Source organism: Pipistrellus kuhlii, unplaced genomic scaffold, assembly GCF_014108245.1.
Source record: "Pipistrellus kuhlii isolate mPipKuh1 unplaced genomic scaffold, mPipKuh1.p scaffold_m20_p_1, whole genome shotgun sequence".
In the NCBI taxonomy this organism is placed as follows: Eukaryota; Metazoa; Chordata; class Mammalia; order Chiroptera; family Vespertilionidae; genus Pipistrellus; species Pipistrellus kuhlii.
In genome coordinates, this window is record NW_023425404.1 from 29,560,555 (window position 1) to 29,575,448 (window position 14,894).

Consider the following 14,894-nt stretch of genomic DNA (forward strand, 5'->3'; position numbering starts at 1 on the left):
AATTTTTTAAACTTAAACTTCCAACGCCACTTCTTCAAAATAGACTTGCCCAAGCCGTGGTATTTTGTGGAAGAGCCACACTCAAGGGGCCAAAAAGCTGCATGTGGCTCGTGAGCCTCAGTTTGCCGACCACTGGCCGAGGCTTAGGTCATAAATTAGTATCTGTGGTATGCTTATGTGATATGTTTCAAGTTACTCAAAGTTATTGCCATCAGAAATGAACACCAACATATTTCTCAAATAGTTGCTATAGCATACGATCATCTGTGTATTTTAATTTTTACATTATGAAAAGTGTAGGTTAATTTGTTTGTTTATTGTAAATCTGTATATGTATATAAAATGCTTTACAATGAATGTGAATGTGACTTTCTGGAAAGTTTTAGACTACATTTATGATCCCTTTATCCAAAATCAAAATGCTGCTCCAATGAAAGTTTATTTAACCAACATCTAGGTGCACTCACTTTACTGCCCTTTTGAGATTGGGGGGGAAAAAGAACAACATGAGAAATATATAGCTTCCTTAATTGATACATTTGTGCAGCAATTTATTTTTGTAAAGTAGATTAAAATGGGAATTTAACTGGCAATTTATAGTATAATTTATAGCTTTTTAAAAGACCCTTTAAGGAGATTAAACTGTTAAAATGTTTAGATTTTGCTTTTAAACTTTATAATAGCACCCTTTAAAATAGCAAGTTATGTATTGTTTTATAGACATTTATAGCTGCTTGTTTGTTAAAAGCACTTTTTCTTGACTTCCTAAGAACGGTTACTTAAATTAAGTTCTAGATGATGGGCTCGTCATTTCAAGGAAAGAGAATCTAGTTTGCCTTTGTGATAATGTCACAGTGCACTAAAAGAGGGCCATAGAACCTTATTCTGTTTTACACTCTTCTGCTTTTTAGAAGCCTGAGCTCTTAAGCTCAAATTTGTGAAGGAAAAAACGTAGAAGGGTAGGACCACCACAGTATTTTATTTATTTTTCTAAAATTCTTAATAAACTCAGATTTTAAAAACTTAATAAACTCAGATTTTAAATGCAAATCCTCCCCAGAAGCATCAAATGCATTGTTTATATGTTTCATCTTAAGTATATTTTACATAAATAGATCACCAAGTCATGTGCTTTATTTCAGAAATGTACCAATACCCAGGGCATGTGTTATTAATGAGGAACCTTTTTTTAAAGAATAAATAAGACTTTATGGCAGATTTTAACATGTCGGGATGAATTTATTTTTTGTGTTTTTTTTTCTTTTTTCCTGAGTGAAGGAACAATGAAAGGTGTTGCTACTGTCAGCATTAAAGGTATTCCCATCAAGGGAAGGTTCAGTGCTTTGCAAAAATAGTATTAAGCAAATCTGATTTTGAGCGGGTTACCTGGAATGACTATTGGAATGATATAATTATACTAGTAAACCAAAATCCAAGTGAAGGCCAAATAACCAAAGCATTCCATATTTAAAACTTATTCATTATATCATGTTTGGACCTATTTGAACATCTCAGCCTCAAAATTGTTTTGGTTTTATGGCATATGTATAGCTGTTTAATAATAAATCCAAGTTAGTTTTTTGTTTCTCCGTTTTTCTGAGAGATAAGTTAAATTTATTCTTATGGGAAGACATCACAGCATGATTTAAGGAACATTGGTTTTGGGAAGGAAACCTGAGTTCAACTAAAGCCATCTCTAGGATTCTTCTCAAATAACGGTTAATGTGTATATCAACCCTGTATATTTCATCTTAGCCATTCTATCTTAGAACATTTTTAATGTGAGTTTGAAATGTAAATAAATAATTTTCAAACATGGCTTTCGTTTTTATACACCCTGAACTTTTACAAACAGTTTCAGTGTACTTATCATTGGTATTTAGAGTGAAAACATGGAAATATTGCACTAAAAATTCTACAAATACAGAATCTGAGTCTCTACTCCAGACCTAATAAACAGATTATGCATTTTATAAAGATTTCCAAATGATTTGTAGGTGATTGAAGGCACTACTACTCCATTTCTGTCACAAAATTGATAATTCACACTTGTCAGTTTGGGTTTCTGTTCCTCTTTTGGTTCATAATTTACATCTAAAATCCTGACTTGCCCAACTAGCTTGGCTCAGTGGTTGAGCATCTACTTATGAACCAGGGAGTCATGGTTCAATTCTTGGTTCGATGCCTGGGTTTCAGGCTCAGTCCCTAGTTAGGGGCCATCCACGCAAGAGGCAGCTCATCAATGATTGTCGTCATTGATTTTTCTATCTCCCTTGCTCTCTGAAATCAATAATAAAAATTTTTAAAAAGATCCTGAACTCATCTGTCACACACACCCACTCTGTAACTACAAATGAAACAATTCCTTCTGAAAAAGACCTGAAAACTAATTGGAAGCTCCTTCACAGTAAGTGCTAAAAGGGCCACTTTAAGATGAATAGAAGAATCCTGGTTGGATAGCTCAGTTGGTTGGATCCAAAGCACCAGAGTTGTGGGTTTGATCCCCAGTCAGGGTACATAAAAGAATCAAACAATGAATGCATAAATAAAATAGAAAAATAAGTCAATGTTTTTCTAAAATCAATCAAAAAAAATTTTTAAAGAACCTAAAAGCAGCAAGAGAAAACATCTTGTTGGTACAAGGGAAACCCTAGAGGACAATGAGCAGATTTTTCAGAAGAAACTGCAGGCCAGGACTGGCACAATATATTTAAAGTGCTAAAAAGAAAAAAGCTTCCAACCAAGAATACTCTACCAGCAATGTTATTCAGAATTGAAGGATACTTTTCCAGACAAGCAAAAGCTAAAGGAATTCATTATCCCTAAACTAGCCTTACTCCTGACTAATGTAGCTCAGTGGTTGAGCACCAACACATGAACCAGGAGGTCAGTTCAATTCCCAGACAGGGCACATGCCTGGGTTACAGGCTCCAGCCCCAGTAGAGGGCATGCTGCAGGCAGCAGATAGATTTTTCTCTCTTATCGATGTTTCTATTCCTGACCCTCTCTAAAATCAATAAAAACATTTAAAAAGTAAAATGGCCTTACAAGAAACGTTAAATTCTTTAAGTTGAGAATAAAGGGCATTAGTAACAAAACGTATAAGTCTCACTGGTAGAGGTAAATATATATATAGTAAAGGTGATGGATTAATTATTATCCTATATAATAAAAGCCTAATACGCAAATTGTCCCCTTGACCAGAGTTCCACTGGGAGTTTGACCACTCAATGAGTTGCTATGATGTGCACTGCCCACCTGGAGACAGATGCTCCAACCAATAGGTTAGCTTGCTGTGGGTGCTGGTGGGCTGGACTGGAAAGTGAGGTATGAGGTGAGAGCTGTCAGGAAGCTCCCAAGGTTTGGCCCAAGCCCTAGGCCAAAGGCTGTTGAGGGCTGGGCAGGGCTGTGTGGAGTAGGCGAGGCTGTGCAGGCCCTGGGGTGGTGAGGAGCTGTGCAGGGTGAGCCCAGGCAGGGCTTTGGAGGAGAGCTGGGTGACAGGTCACAAGGGAGGAGAAGAGAGGGTTGTGGAGCCAGGGTCCTCAGCTGCCCCCACCCAGCAGCTTTTCTACGATACTGTCAACCTCCACACCTCACTGCCTCCAACTTCCTTTCAAGTTTTAGACTCAGTTTCTCAGCCTCAGCCCCACCCATCTCTCTGCTGCATCCCGGGAACCCATTGCTACCCCTTGGCCTCAAGCAGGCTCACCTGGCCCATCCCCTCATAATGGTACTACCTACTCTCCTAGAGTAGTTAGTGAAACTTAAATAAAAAGAAGCAGCTCTGAAGATTATAAATTGCACACTGAGAACGCCTTTGGCCTTGGGACCCTTCCCATGCACGAATTTTGTGCACTGGGCCTCTAGTAAATAATAAAACATATGCTCAGGTGAGGATAAAAACACACACAGCAACCCCAATTCCAAATTCTTAAAGAATCTGTTTGACCAGGCAGGGTATTTCTATGATTCAATCAACTATGGCCAGCAAAGGTCAGTGTCTTGGTGTAAAAACTCCAGAGGCCACCACCTGAGAGAATACTCACAGATAAGGAATAAGCAGTAAATGAGGGATATTTGTGCTAACGGTGTGTTGGCAGTGGATACAAATGGCTTGGAAGTAAGATTCCAAGGACAGATTTTCCTGTTTATGAATACATTTATGGAATGTCCTGCCCATTCTAAGATAAGCACCATTTTTATTCTCTCTCTCCTCCCTCCCCCAGCCTCAGATAAAGTTTATTTACATTAGGACTCTCAAACACTTGCTTATCCATATCCTATTTTTTTATTTTTAGAAATCCTCTTGAATAGTGACTCTTTACTGTCTAATCTCTAATGGATATTTATTTTAGATCATGACCCAGCAATTTCATGATTCAACTTTCTTCTTTTGTTCTTAAAAAAGCAACTTCTGTTGTTGTTTTTATGCTCTACCCAAATTCCTTGAGGTGGAAAGCCTTGATGAATTACATAAAGGTTTTACCCCTTAGGATATATATTAGTATCAATACAAAGCCTGAGGCAACTTAAGCCATTTCTGAGTAGAGTAATTCACAGCTAACTGATGCTAATGAAGTTTGTGCATAGTTCCCCTATCCTGTCACGTTTTTCTTTCTTTTTAAAAACTTTTTTATTAAATTTATTGGGGTGACATTGGTTAATAAAATTATATAGGTTTTAGGTATACCATTCTATAATACATCATCTGATATTGTATTGTATGCTCACCACCCAACATCAATTCTCCTTCCCCTTCCATCACCATTTATCCCTCCTTTACCCTATTCCAGTGATCGGTGAACTCATTAGTCAACAGAGCCAAATATCAACAGTACAACGACTGAAATTTCTTTTGAGAGCCAAATTGTTTAAACTTAAACTTCTTCTAATGCCACTTCTTCAAAATAGGCTTGCCCAGGCCTTGGTATTTTGTGGAAGAGCCACAAGGGGCCAAAGAGTCGCATGCGGCTCTCGAGCCGTGGTTTGCCAACTACTGCCCTCTTCTACCTTCTTTCCCTCTGGTACTCACAACAAGAACCTTAAAGGAAATTTTTTAATAGATGGAAAATGATACCAATTAGCACAGAAATCTGGATCTAAAATAAAAATAAAAATAAAGGGCATTGGAAATGCTAACTATATGGGCAAATATAGTTTTGTTTTTTTCCTCTAGCTGCTATAACAAATTATCACAAATTTTGGCCTCAACAACACAAATTTATCTCATAGTTTTGTAAGTCAGAAACCCAGCACAGGTCTCACTGGGCTGCAATCAAGATATAGTAAGGTTGCATTCCTCTCTGGAATCTCTAGAAAAGCATCCATTTCTTTATGTTTTCAAGCCTCTCGTCTTCCAATTTTGAAGCAAGCAATGTCTAACCCTTTTTTCATAGTCACATCTTACTTTGATTACAGCTGGGAAAAGCTGTCTTCTTTTAAAGACTCGTGTGATTAAACTGGACCCACTGAACAATCCAGGCTACTGTCCCCATCTGAATACAGTTCCTTTTGTTATGGAAAGTAACATATTCACAATTCTGCGGATTAAGACATGGACATCTTTGAGGGACTATTAGTCTGTCTACCACAAATGTAAAAGACTTGAACACTATCAACAAACTTGAATTGACATTATAGAAATTCCCACTCAAAAGCAGTAGAATATACTTTCTTTTCAAATGTGCATAGAACATTTACCAAAATAAACCTTGTTCTGGGCCATGGAAGGAGTCTGAATACATTTAAAATGATTCAAATAATATAAAACACATTCTCTTTTAAAGGACTTTTACCGTGTATCATGAACTCTTAAAATGCAACAATAAATCAATCAATAAGATTTGGCAAAGATTTGAACAAGTACCAAATAAGATATAAGAATTATAAATAGGCACATGAAAAGAATTTTCAATATCATTAGTTATTAGGAAAAGGCTCATTAAAACCACAATAACTACATAACTATTAGAATGGCTGAAAGAAATAACTGAACAAGACAAGTGTGGGTGAGAATGGTGAACTATAAAAAGGTACAACTACTTTGAAGAACAGTTAGTCACATTCTTAAAAAGTTAAAAACATATTTACCACATTACTCAGTCATTGCTTTCCTATGTATTTAACCAAGAGAAATGAAAGCACATGTTCATACAAAGGCATGTACATGAATGTTTATAGCAGCTTTATTAATAACTATAGGCCAGGTGCATGAAATTCATACATGGTGGGAGGGAGTCCCTCAATCTGGCCCATACCCTCTCCAATCCAGGACCCCTGGAGGGATGTCTGACTGCTGGTTTAGGCCTGATCTCTGCAGGCCTAACCACCTCCGCCTGCCAGCCTGATCGCCCCTAATTGCTCTCCCTTGCCGGCCTGATCACCCCTAACCTCCTCAGCCCCTGCCACTGTGGCTTTGTCCAGAAGGACATCTGGAAGATGTCTGGTTTAATTAGCATATTACCCTTTTATTAGTATAAATGACCAAAAACTGAAAACAAACCCAAATGTCTATCAATAGATGAATGGATAAACAAATTGTGGCATGTTCAAACAATGAATTGCTATTCCAATAAAAAGAAATAAGTTACTGTTCATACAACAGCATGGATGAATCTCAAAATAATTAGTGTGAATAAAAGAAACAATAAAAAAAGAGTTACTGTATAATTTCATTAACATAAATTTCAAAGCACCTGAAAACTGATCTACAATGACAGAAAACAGACAAAACAGGAGGTTGTGGGGAGGAGGAGAAAAGAGGATAGAAAAGAGGACAAGGGATCTTTTGGAGGTGATGGCTAGGCTAATTATCTTGGTCATGGTGATGGTTTCTCAGGTTTTATACATACCAAAAACTTATCACGTTGCATGCTTTAAACATGATAATTTTACTCTATATCAATCATATTTCAATAAAGCCATTACAAAGAAAAATGAAAGGGTAACCTGATAGAAACTTTCATTAGAATGCAGGTGGAAAAGAATGTGGGAGAATGTATTAATCATGATCTGTGTTCAGGTATCTGGATATCAATCCGTACAGTATGATATTTCTATTTCTTATCATTTTCCCCAATTCTCTCATCTTAGTCACAAAATAAGATAGTGACTTGCCCTTTTAGCATGAGATATAAGGAGTTCTTGATTTCTTTACACCTACTATTTGATGATTTCTTGTTTTTTATTCCAAAACACATCGATATGATACTTCACCTAACTTAGAGGCTTCAAAGTGGAACTTATGTATTTCTTTTTTTTTTTTTAATCATGTAAAATATTTTTTTCTGTGCCTTCTTACTTTACTAAATTTCATCAACATTACTAATATATACTTTTGTGGCTCTATCGGGCTCAGTATTTGTGGGAGATGAAAAGAGAGGAAGAGGACATGTTCTATACCCTAGAAAAATTTACAGACTATTTATATAAAAAAGAACATAAAGTAGAGATTTAAGAGAGATGCATACACTTTTGATAGGAAATTTAGTAATCAAAACCTTGAAACAATCTGCATTAGCTTCCTGCTATAACAAATTAAAACAACACAAATTCATTACTTACGTTTCCAAAGCTTAAAAGTTCACAGTCTCACTGGGCTAAAGTCCAAGTGTCCACATGACTGGTTATTTCTGGAGACTTTGAGGGGAGAATTTCCTTGACTTTTTCAGCTCCTAGAGGCTACCTGTATTCCTCAACTCATGGCTTCTTTCTCATGACACTCCTTCTATCATCATATTGCCTATTTCTACTCCTATAAGGATCCTTGTGATTACATTGGGTCCACCTGGAAAACACAAATCATTTCCCCATTTTAATATTCTTAAGTTAATCACATCTGCAAACTTCCTTTTACCATCTCTCTATATAAAAGCCTAATATGCAAATTGTCCCCACAAGAGTTTGACCTGGAAACCGATCGCTTGCTATGATGTGCGCTGAACATCAGTGGGTGGTGTGGAAGAAAAACAGGCCCCAGCCAGCAGGCAGAAAGTAGGCCCTGATCATCCCTGATTGCCGGCCAGGCTTAGGGACCCTACCAGTGCATGAATTTTGTGTTCCGGGCCACTAGTCTATATATATATATATATATATATATATATATATATATATATATATATATATATATATATATATATATATATATAAAAGTCAAGCAATCAGAACAACCCACTAGTCTATATATATATATATATATATATATATATATATATATATATATATATATATGTAAAAGTCAAGCAACCAGAACCGAATGACCAGAATGACCAGTCACTATGACGTGCACTGAGGTTGGCCAATCAGCCCAATGCAGGTAGGGCTGGCCAGCCCCAGATCAACCCTGATCAGGGTGGGCTGGCCAGACCCCTCCTATACTAAGGTGACCAGATGTCCCGCTTTTGGTGGGACAGTCCCAATTTTAAACAATTTGTCCCGTGTCCCAAGGCGTTTTAAATAAGTCCCAATTTTTGAAAAGAAAATCAGGACTTTTTAAAAATGCCGTGGGATGTGGGACAAATTGTTAAAAATTGGGACTGTCCCACCAAAAGTGGGACATCTGGTCACCTTATTACACAAATTCATGCACCAGGCCTCCAGTGTTAACATATCCATAGCTTCTGGGACTTAGGAGGTGAACATCTTTGGAGTGCTATTATCTACCCTACCACACTCTTTGACCCAAAGATTCTTCTAAGCTTTTAATCTAAAGCAAACATGGGCAGGGATTCAACTATAACAATATTTACCTGAAAAACCAATCACTGACTTAATCCTGGGAGAAGGAATTTCTTTACATCCAAAACAAAAGCTACAGATTCTCCTTTATTCTAGCCATGGGTCACATTACACTTGGTAGTGTCAGTAGTTCAACTATTAGTTATTAATATTACCATTAGAATTCAACAAAGTTTGGAACTTAGATGGGAGCAGTTTTTACATGAGAGAAATGGAAATAGGTAAGTAAAATAAGCTGAAATTCATTTTTTTTCTCCTGCATTTTCAGTTATTGTCATTCTAATCAGAAATATCATCAAAATTGTCACGGAAATATCAATTATACTATAATTTAAAATAGGTGCAAAATTTATCAGGATTATCAGTAGGTAAATTATGTAATGTCTAACCACTGTGGTGTATACCTGAAACTATAATAATATGATAATGTCAACTGTAATTGGAAAAAAAAATTAAATGATTTAAAATTTTAAAATAAATTTGAAAAAAGAAAATTATCTCAACTACAATATATAATCAATTCGATTATTTAAATAAATTATGTATAATAATTAGGCCCTGGCATGCAATTCTATAATTATTCTAATTTTGGAGGAGACTATTATGGAAATCCTAAACCTTAATTTGTTTAGAGGCCTAATAGCAATGTCAGTTTAACAGTGAAACACATCAGGAAAAAATACAATATTTGAATGTTACTACTGTATTTAAATTGAGTGATTTGGAATAGAAGTTCCAAACAGAACTTCTCCATAGAAGTTCTAGGAATTCAAAAGCCTCTCATGAATAATAAGGGTGAAAATCTGTTACTTGTATGCCTTTTATTCATACTATCCTTTCCTTTTCCTTATCAACTGATTTCTTGGACATTCCCTTCATCCTTTTTCAATGGCTCACGGGTGTTTGTTTGTTTGTTTGTTACTGTAGTACATGTCTTCTGACATGCTGCCTTCACATTACTTAACTTTCTCAAGTGCATCACTTCCACCTGTATTCCAGCTCCTGGCAAATGTGCTCCCACCTGGTAATTTATTACTTAAAACTGTTGGAATTCCTTTCTGACCACAACCTCCAGTTCATGCCCTTCCATGTCCTCACTCCACTGAATCTGTTCTTTGTCTACATTGTTATTTCTAGTTTCTCAGACCTGATCAGCATGAGATAAACAGCATTACCAGGCAAACACAAAGGATCTTGATATTTAATGACCTGCTCAGACCTGCTTTGACTAAAAGCATGATTTGGGTTTAAATTTTAAAGATATTTAACTCTTTAAAGTAAAAAAAAAAAAAAATTAAAGATGTATTTGACAGGGGAAAACACACATGTTCACATATAATACCATAATTTTAAAAATTTAAAAAAATCTTAATTTCCACAATTGTTTAGGCTTTTCTATATTAAAATGTATTTCATGCTTACCACCAGTCCATGTTTGACTGCTCCTCCAATCCCGATTTTTAAATTTTGACTTTCTGGTTTGTTGGATTTCATTTTCAAGCAAGTCTTTTCAGAAGAGGCCCACCGGTTTTTCATGTTTACTGCCTTTCATTTGTCCTTGAATCTTCAACATTTTTCACCTTCTTAATTTGTTCCAAATTGTACAGATTTCTTAAATTCCTTCGTTCCCTAGGTACTTCCTTCTAGAGTCCACTTAAAACTTTTTTCAATCTGGACTAATTGAGTTCCAGATGTATAGTTGTGGTACTAATACTTAAATTTCTTATTTTCTTGAGTTAGATTCACTATTTCTTTAATCCCTATTTTACTTCTTTTGTTTTGTTTGTTCTTTGAATGTAGAAGAGTTTATTTTGTTAGAACTTATCACCAGAGGATATTTTTTCCGTTGATTTTTAGAGAATGGAAGGAAGAGGGAGAGGCAAAGAGAAGCATCGATATGAGAGAGACACACTGACTGGTCGTCCCCCACATGCACCTGACTAGGGGCCAGAGATTTAGCCTGCAACAAAGAAATCAAACCCACAGCCCTTCAGTCCAAGTGCCATTGAGCAAAACTGGCTAAAGCAGAACTTATATTCTCACAACTTACTAGGATAGGATATATGGGGAGTATATTTTGAGTTCCTTTATGTCCAAAAATGTCTTTATTCTCCCTTTGCTTTTGATTGATATTTTGGACGGGTATGGAATTGTAAAATAAAACAATTTATTTGAAGGCATTGTTCCATCTATATAATACAATAAAAGCCTAGACAACCATTACAGCAGAACAACCAAAACAACCAGTTGTTATGATGCATACTAGCCACCAGGAGGCAGACACTAAATGGAGGAGCTTCTCCTGGTGGTCAGTGCACTCCCACAGGAGGAGCACTGCTCAGTGGGTCCTCACAGCCAATTGGCCTGGAGGTCAGTTCCTCCCAGGGATACCAACAGCAATCAAGGCTTAACTACAACAAGACTGTGCACTCATTCCACCAAGGGGTGCACCAAGTGTGTCCACCTCAGGTAACGGGAGGCTGAGCCACTGGGCCCTATAGGACACGTAACACACAAAGCCACTCCATCAACACAGGAAAGCAGCCAAAATACAGAGACAAAGAAACATGTCACGAATGAAAGAAATGGAAGAAAGCAAACTACTGGATATAGAGTTCAAAATCACAGTTATAAGGTTATTCAAGAATCTTCTAGAAATCTCCAAGGAACTTATGAGACCTTTAAGGACCTTAATGAGAATGCCAAAAAGTGGAAAAGGACCAGTCAGAAATTAAGCATACACTGTCTGAAGTAAAGAATAATATACAGAAATTCAACAGTAGACCAAAGGACCCCAAGAATCAAACCAAAGATCTGAAATATGAAGAAGCAAAAAAAAACACCCAACCAGAAAAACAAAAAGAAAAAAGAATCCAAAAATATGAAGATAGTATAAGGAGCCTCTGGGACAACTTCAAGCATACCAACATCCAAATTATGGGGGTGCCAGAAGAAGAGAGAGAGCAAAATATTGAAAACCTATTAGAAGAAATAATGACAGAAAACTTTCCCTACCTGGTGAAAGAAATAGACTTACAAGTCCAGGAAGCACAGAGAACCCAAAACAAGAGGAATCCAAAGAGGACCATACCAAGATACATCATTCATTTGCCCTCTGCAACCTTTTGGTATATGGCACAAAACTGTAGAGCTGGAAAACTCTCTGGAATTCAACCAGTCCAAATAAACTACCTGACCTGGGCAGCAGCTTTTTTTAATTTATTTTATTTTTATACTTAAACAAAAATTTATTTCAGAAAGGAAGAGAAAGAGAGAGCTAGAAACATCAGTAATGAGAATCAATGATCAACTGCCTCCTGCATGCTCCCTAATGGGGATCCAGCAGGTAATCCTGGCATGTACCCTGACCAGGAATTGAATCATGACCTCCTGCTTCATAGGTGAACTCAACCAGTGAACACACTTGCCTGGAACCAGGAACAGGGAACCGAAACCTAGCATTGTAACTGGAGATAAAATGTAAAAAGAGCTAGCCGACCTTGATGACTCTGAATGGTCAGAGATATTAACTCATTGTCTAGTTGAGATAGTGGTGCTTGAGGCAACTTTAATTTGTTAATCATATGTAAATGTAAGTTGATTTTCTGTTGTTGGAACTTCTTCCTTAAGAGATGTCTTTGTTTCAGAATCTCAATAAAAGGAATGGTAAAAGGCCAGAGAGCTGTTAGTCTTCCCACTAGAGGTAGACTTCCCGCCTGCCCCCCCCCCCCCCCACCCCGTTTTCCCAAATTAACTCTTCCAGTCTCTCTTTTCATTTTAGTGTGCGGCCTTCTCCAGAAACAGGACCCTGAGTGGGCCCTGAACCACACGGGTCGTGTTAAGGGATCCCACACACACTAGCCTGGCTAGGGCAGCAGCTTTTGAATAAAAATATAACAAGATAAATATTTTTAAAGGAAATCACCTATATGCCTATTGTCCTACTTGAGTAACTGTTTTTTATTTTTGTGTTTTTTCTTCTGCCTGTGTGGCACAAAACTGTAGAGCTGGAAAACACTCTGGAATTCAACCAGTCCAATTTCTTTATTTTCATATGAGGAAATTAAAACCCAGAGAGTTATGAGGTTAGCCCCAAATAATACCTTATTGCCCCCTTTAAAATAAATTTTAATGTTAAATTTTAAAAAATCATTTTTGTTAAGATCGTATATCTTCTCCATAGAGAATGCAACTACAAGGGGAAAATCATCTCTATTATGTAATACTAGAGGCCTGGTACAGGAAATCATGCACAGGTAGGGTCCCTAGGCCTGGCTTATGATCAGGGCTGATCTTCCCTGGCTGCCGGCACCCTCCGTGTATGGGGTGACTGGGGTGATCAGGGCCCTGGCACCACCTGCATCCACTGCCACCCACCCCTGGTTCCTCATTCTCCATCAGGCAATTGGAGCCTGATGGCCAGGCATCGAAAGACCCAAGAAGTTGGCCAGCAGACCCTGATTGGGTGATCAGGGCCTGCAGGCTGGGGACAGCTCCCACATTGAGCATCTGCCCCCTAGTGATCAGTGTGTGTCATAGCAACCGGTCATTCTGCCATTTGATTTGCATATTAGCCTTTTATTATATAGGAGGAATACACACACACACACACACACACACACACATAGTATTAACCTTCTCAAAAGCAATGTCTGAAGAATTATAGCTGCAAAATCTGGATTCCTAAAAACTCCAAGTAGTCCAGGAATTCCTAGAAAACAGATGTGAATGCAAAGCATCTACATTTAAAGACTGGATTCACATACTTCTATGCATTGCTATTGCTGATGCTGCCTGCAGATTGTTGATTCTGGAATGCACCCTTCTTGATAAAAAGGCAAATTATAGCTCTTAAGAAGAGCACCTAATTGAGGCTTTCTCTCTGCTGCAATTCAAATAACTGAAATAGTGTTGAGAAGGGGAGTATTTTGTAAGGAACATTGGTGGCTTTCAAAATAGTTGTGTCAGGAACACTCTGGACTCACATTAGCAGGATTCTTAATGCGCCATAGAGGAAAAGGGTCCAAAATGCAAGTAGAAAATGCAAGTAGTTCTGAGACCAGTCTGCCACTAACCAGGAATATAACCTGAGGCAAACATTTAATTTTTCTAGTTTTGTTCCCACATCAATAAAACGAGGTTAGCCTAGCTCAGTGGTCGGCAAACTCATTAGCCAAAAGAGCCAAATATCAACAGTACAATGATTGAAATTTCTTTGAGAGCCAAATTTTTTAAACTTAAACTTCTTCTAGTGCCACTTCTTCAAAATAGACTCGCCCAGGCCATGGTCTTTTGTGGAAGAGCCACACTCAAGGGGCCAAAGAGCCGCATGTGGCTCAAGAGCTGCAGTTTGCCAACCACGGGCCCAGCTGATCTCAATTCTATTTTCAGTATAAAATTCTATTATTCCATAGGAAAAGGTATCCTGTATCTCAGTCTGTGGGAAAACCCCAGGTGTGAAGAGCTGGCTTTCTTAACAATGCCCAGATATCCTTTTGTTCTCTTATCCTTCTGAGGTAAGCGCTGGACAGAATCCTGGCACTTCATTGGCACCCCCTTCTCTCCTTCATCCCCCGCCTTCATATCCTATCTGTAACAAAACCCCTTTGTCTACTCATTTATGTTTCATTACATTTCTTCTCCCTCTGGATTACCAATAGTTTAGCGCTGGTCCTCGCACCTGAACCACAGGAACAAGTAATTGCTTTTCTAAAGTTCCTCTCAGAGGACAATCTGCTATTCTGTTGAGCTCCATTCTGTTCTATTGTTCAGATTTACATCCCCAAGGGAGTGCTCCTTGAGTTCTCTCTCTCTCTTTTTCTCACATTCTGTATTCAATCTGTCAGCAAATCCTAGTGGCTGTCTTTAAAATACGTCCAAAATGTGCCCACTTATCATCTCCACAGCTGTTACCCTGGTCCAGGCCAGCAAGAGCTTCTGACTCATCTTCCTCCCTTTATTTACCCTTGTTCCCATTCAGCCTACTCTCAACACAGCACCCACAGCGATCCCATCAAAACATTAAGTCAGATCGTACTTAAGGTGAAATTCCTTGCCATGGCCCACAAGGCCCCAGGCGCCCTAGCCATTGCCACTTATCTAACTTGATTTCCCACTCCTCTCCTCTGCTCCAGAGACCCAGACCTTCTTTCCCTCCC

At 37.8% G+C, this 14,894-nt stretch overlaps 1 protein-coding gene across 6 annotated transcripts in view; it reads left to right on the forward strand.

The window, feature by feature from the left end:
- The window catches only part of NIN (ninein), a 103,073-nt gene extending 101,255 nt beyond the window's left edge, over positions 1-1,818 (forward strand). For all 6 annotated transcript variants that reach the window (XM_045580901.1, XM_045580903.1, XM_045580886.1 and 3 more), the window contains one exon: positions 142-1,818. The gene's annotated coding sequence lies outside the window, so the exon portion shown is untranslated. The remainder of the gene's footprint in view (positions 1-141) is intronic.
- The last annotated feature ends 13,076 nt before the right edge of the window (positions 1,819-14,894 follow it).